The sequence below is a fragment of the Calidris pugnax genome, unplaced genomic scaffold (assembly GCF_001431845.1).
Source record: "Calidris pugnax isolate Ruff unplaced genomic scaffold, ASM143184v1 scaffold47, whole genome shotgun sequence".
NCBI classification, from domain to species: Eukaryota; Metazoa; Chordata; class Aves; order Charadriiformes; family Scolopacidae; genus Calidris; species Calidris pugnax.
In genome coordinates, this window is record NW_015090809.1 from 135,937 (window position 1) to 141,122 (window position 5,186).

The 5,186-nt window shown below is 38.1% G+C and overlaps 2 long non-coding RNA genes across 2 annotated transcripts in view; one reads left to right on the top strand and one right to left on the bottom strand.

The window, feature by feature from the left end:
• The window catches only part of LOC106885874, a 2,674-nt gene extending 833 nt beyond the window's left edge, over positions 1-1,841 (top strand). The window contains exons 2-3 of the long non-coding RNA XR_001411520.1: positions 1,241-1,303; positions 1,728-1,841. This is a non-coding gene — a long non-coding RNA (uncharacterized LOC106885874). The remainder of the gene's footprint in view (positions 1-1,240; positions 1,304-1,727) is intronic.
• LOC106885873 overlaps positions 1-5,186 on the bottom strand; it is a 23,263-nt gene that overhangs the window by 1,754 nt on the left and 16,323 nt on the right. The window lies entirely within an intron of this gene.

The window sequence follows — 5,186 nt, forward strand, 5'->3', positions numbered from 1 at the left end:
ACTGGGGGGAAGGACCCAGCGCTGGAATGCATCTGCACCCACGCTAGGGCAACATGCTTGACAGTGCAGTGCGGCTAATGAAGCTTTTAATTGGAAGGGGGGGGGGGAGAGGGTTCCTACTGAAATATCTTTCGGGATTAAAAGGGAGAGAAGGCTCCTCTCTCTATTTACACGTACCCAGACGTGTCTCTCTGGCAAAGCAGTCCGCCAGGACCACGACACTGCAGCACACACACACACACACACACACACACAAAACATCACCAAAAACCAACCCACCCCAAAGCCACAGAGCTGAAAATGGATATTTGAAAAAGTAAATACTGCGTGTGACCAAAAAAAAAAAAAAAAAACCACCAAAAAAACCAACTTGGGTGATTTTGTTTTCTCATGCCCTTACTTCTAAACCAGCTGCACAGCCAAGCTCAGGCTGCTTGGCCCTTATAACTATCTTGGCAGCAAGTCAAAAGCTGATAAGCATTTGGGCGAGACAGCTCAACTGCTGTGCTGGAAGAAAAACAGCTGCCATGATTGCTGTTTGATTGAGAGCGCTTCCACACACTCACAAAAAAACATATCGGACTGCAAAGACGGGCCACAAATGCCGGAGGATTCGGCTTCGGAGGATCACTGCACATTTCCTTTTTTAAAAAAAAAAAAAAAAAAAAGTTTTATATAGTTTCTCCTCCGTTCCCCCTCCCCTTTTTTAAAGAAAATGTACTGCGTCGACTTGCTTTTCTTCTTCCCATCCCCCCTCCATAACCTCAAGCAAACTCAAGGAATTGTGCCAAAAGTCCCGTTGCTAGTTACCAAGTGCATTTTTTTAAACGTCCCTTTGATACTTCTTTCCCTCGTGCTTGCCATGGAATATGCAAGTCAGATAATCTTTCCATTACTTACAAGAAGTAATTAAAAAAGAAAAAGAACTCCTAGCTCAACGTTCCTTTCTCTTTTTCTCTCATAAGGGGCAGAAGGAGGGAAACGAGGGGGAGAAGGATATTTTTTTTCTCTTTGCCGAGTCCAACATTTGGCTTTTTCCATTTGTGGCGGATCACTGTAACGCTATTGTAAAACAACTTCCTGCCCCTTTTGGCTCACGTTCCAGAAGCTGCTAGGCTAAGTTCATAGCACAAACTTTTTTCCCCCTTGCCGAAGAAGAGAGAGACCCAAAAACAAATTTCCTTGCAAATTATTTCCCCCCTGTTCTGGCTAATGGACTCACGAGGTGAATTTATTGCAGCTCTTTAAGAATGTTACACAAGAGACGTCGGTATCCCAGCTGGATAATTCATAAGCTGAAAAGGTGGGGTCATTATAAATATATGTCTGTCTGCGTCTGTGTGTGTGTGCATTTTAATTTTGTAATTTTGATTTTTAAGTCTTAATACCATCAGGTGGATAATGAGCTAAGCTGCTTCATCTGTCGTACTAATTTGTATATCTATCATAGCACAGATCATTGGCTCAGTATATACAGCCTCCTACTTTCCAATTGCTTTTGTACTCTAAGGTGACCTGCATCTCTCTCCTCTCCCTCCTCTCCTCTAAATGCTCAGCCTAATGAAAATACCCACCAAAAAGCTTCTCGACCCTCCCCACTAGCGACGGGAGATGTTGCAGTCTCTGCTAGAAGCCAAAAAGGAAAAAATAAGGCCTCCACAACTTGCTCTCTCCCGATCTCTCTCTCTCTCTCCCTCTCCCTCTCTCTCCCTCTGTTTCTCTCATAGCAACAGCATTTCTTGGTACGCCTGCTTTGGCATACATCAGCATTTCTACCCGTCCAAGTGTCCTTTTGCGTCACATCTCGCCATCTCACTCAACCAATGAAATCTCCTTCTTGCAATAAAAATATATATACATTTTCTGTTATTGGTATATTCAAAATTTTGTGTGTGTGTGTGCTTTCCTAACAAAAAAACGTTGTCGAGCATTTGATTTGCCCTACACGAGGGGAGGGGAAAAAAAAAAAGAAAAAAAAAAAAAAAAAGGAGACTGTACAGGATTCAACCTTGACCCATCTTCTTTGTGGAAAATATGTTACCGTAAGAAAAAAGGGATTACATGGTTACTTAAGGAAAGTAATAGTTGTCCCTCTCATTTAATATTTATTTTGCTTATGCCATCGTTGCTTTCCTTATGTACTTTTAAAACAGCTAGGCAGTTTCAACTACTTGGAAAAGTCAACACCATGTGTTTCTAAGACTTCATAAAATATTCTTCAGGAAAAAAAAAAAGATATTAAATGGTATTTTATTCCTCTAAATATTGATCACGAGGCGATAGAAAAAAATTGCAATTGCAAAATAAAAGCGGTAGATAGGAATTTCCACCCCTCCCAACTCAGATCCCATCCAAAGAGGCTGCTCTCCACCCTTCTGCTTAAAACCCCACCGTCCTGCAAAACGGAGCAGAGGGCTTTACAGGCACAGCTTTTTTTTTTCCCAGATGCATTTCCCTCTTACATAAACTCACACGATTTTAAAAAATGCAGTATTTCAATGATTGGCTGTGGTAATGACAGTGACAAAGGCTTAATACTATTTACAGTGTGTTATAGCTGTAACACAGACGTTCCACGAGCTGTACCTACTCTGCCTGACGGGTCAGACTGGCAAAAGCACGCACTCCCAACAGCATATACTGGATTTGATGGAACACACTTTCTCCTTATACATCATCAAGTATATGAAAACCCATCTCATTGTTTTCAGGCCTGACTTTAATCCCGTTTGCTTTATTAAAATGCACAATAGCAGCCAAGACTAGAAAGTACAGGGTGGCAAGTGTGGCTTTCTCGGAACTGGCTGGCTGTGCCACATCTTGAAGGACGACTGCAGTGGCAGATTTAAGGAACCTCTGTTACACATTTTTATCCAGCCTCAAATCTCAAGAAAAGGCTCAACCACTGGCATTCTGAGCAGAATAAACATTTCTTTTGTAAGCCAAATATATGTTTTATGGTTTACCCTTACCAACTTTTTTTTTTTTTCTTTTTAATGCTGTGAAACCACAAAATGTTTTTAATATTTATTTTTAGGGAATTATAGTAAAAGCATACTAGAGATTATCAGGACATAGCTGACAAGATATTTAAACAGTAACTTTCCCACAAATTTTTATTTTGGTAAAATGACACCTAGTAATTCTGAGCTCTTCTAATAATTTTGATACCTATTGCATACAGGCTGTGGATGCAGAGGATGTGTAGGCATAAATCCCGGGTGGTTAAAAAGTAAAAAGTAAAAGCAAGCAATATTTCTGGATAACAGATTTAGCAGCAGGCAGCCATAATGTCCAGCTAAAACTCTTATCTTCTTTGTTTGAAAATAATGGCATGACATTTATAATAGTATTTGTTTTAACAGAACATGCAGAGATGAGAATGTTAACCCTTCACAGAAAAAAAAAAGAGATTTATGCGATAGTGCATTCAACATCTTTGAATGGCAACGTAATATAAAAGCCAGACCTGTTTTTTAGGGAAGCATCAGACTCAAGTATACGAATAGCTTAGTTCATATTGTTCTACTTGCATTTCATCAGTTTTCTGAATGACTTTCCCCTTTTCTCTCAGACGCTGTTTTTACCTCCTTATTTATGTTTGCATTTTCCATATAAAAATATAGATCTCCTTGCTCTTTACTCTCCATATCTATCCCTTTCTTTCTTACTTTTTGTATGAATGAGGAAACAGCCGAGTTTCATCTCTGCTTTTGCCTCTCTCATAACTGGGATAATTCTGGTGCATTTGGAGGGTTAAAAGTGCATCGCCTTTAGACAATTATGGCTCAGATTCATTCATTCAAAGTTATCCTTCTTCAAGAAGATATATAAATGCCTTATATCTGTCACCATAGTTGTAAAATAAGATTAAAAGTCATCTAACTCCAGGTTACCGCAGTACTAAAAAAATAAGGATTCAGGAAAGAGGAAAACAATTATGTAAAGTCCAACTTGTAAGCTTCACTTAATAGAAATGGAATTCCAAAAAGGGAAGTGGAGGAATTATTTTAAGATTCATCATGCATGAATAAATTCAAATTATGCAAATAGTAGTAAGCCAATATTTTCACACCACAGTTTATACTGTTACATAATTATATAACCTCTCTCTTTCCCCTTATCGCAAGTTCTGTCTATTGGAAACTCATTATAGATACTCCTGCTACACTCTAATTCATTTGCTTATATTTTAACCCGGAGTGGTATCTCTTGTTCTTTCATCTCAGTTTTGACGCTAAGGTCAGCTCTAAACAGATTTGTGATTTTTTTTTATTTCTAAATAAAATAGCTCATTTTCAATCTGGCGTGGTCTCTAATCTAACAGTCTCCAGAAATATTTAATAAAAACTGATCAGGTACATGATTTAAAAAAAAAAAAATCCAATCAAACATATTTCTTTTTTAGAATTAAGCTATCCAGAAAAGTGTAAATTCACATTTTTGTATTTTTTTATCATATAATTAAAATAATTCCAGTACACGTTATAAAAAACATCACCAAGAATAGCTTTACTTGTCATTTAGGGAGCTTTTCTTTTAAAGGCATTCTTCAGTGATTAAAAATAATAATAATAATAATAAAATATACATATAGATGTATAAATAAAAGCAAAGAAATGTTGTCCATGGTTCCCTAAAGGGCCTGAGGGTGCTCTGTGGGACGATAGCTGGGGTACACATCACAGCAAGGACAGGAACTGCACATTGGACAGGTTACTTGGTAAAGTTCTATTCTACTGTTGAACAATTTGTATTAATTCCACTGCATCTGTGACACATGAAATCACGGGGGGGAAAAGATTTCAATATTAGCTAAAGACAATTTGGAAGGAAGCGATTTTAACTGTAAAGGCGAGCTGAACAGGGGTGTATTTCCACATTCTGCCCTTCAAAACATAACGAAGCCTTTTGCAAAAACACTTCTTTCAGCACGCTGTATTTTAACAGCAACGTTTTATAGCAAACTTGGCATTAACCTGGTATCAGCAGGACCAGCTTGTTGTATTTTATCCTGTAGTTTTTTTTTTTGAAAGAAAGGAGGCATTAAGCAGTGCGTGGCATCAGCAGGTTTTTAAAGGGCGTTACGGACACTATTTTGTTTCTCTTGCAACTTTATTTTTTTTAACTGTAGAGAGCATTATGCTTGAAAGTGACATGATTAACATTTTGCGAAGACACGAGGG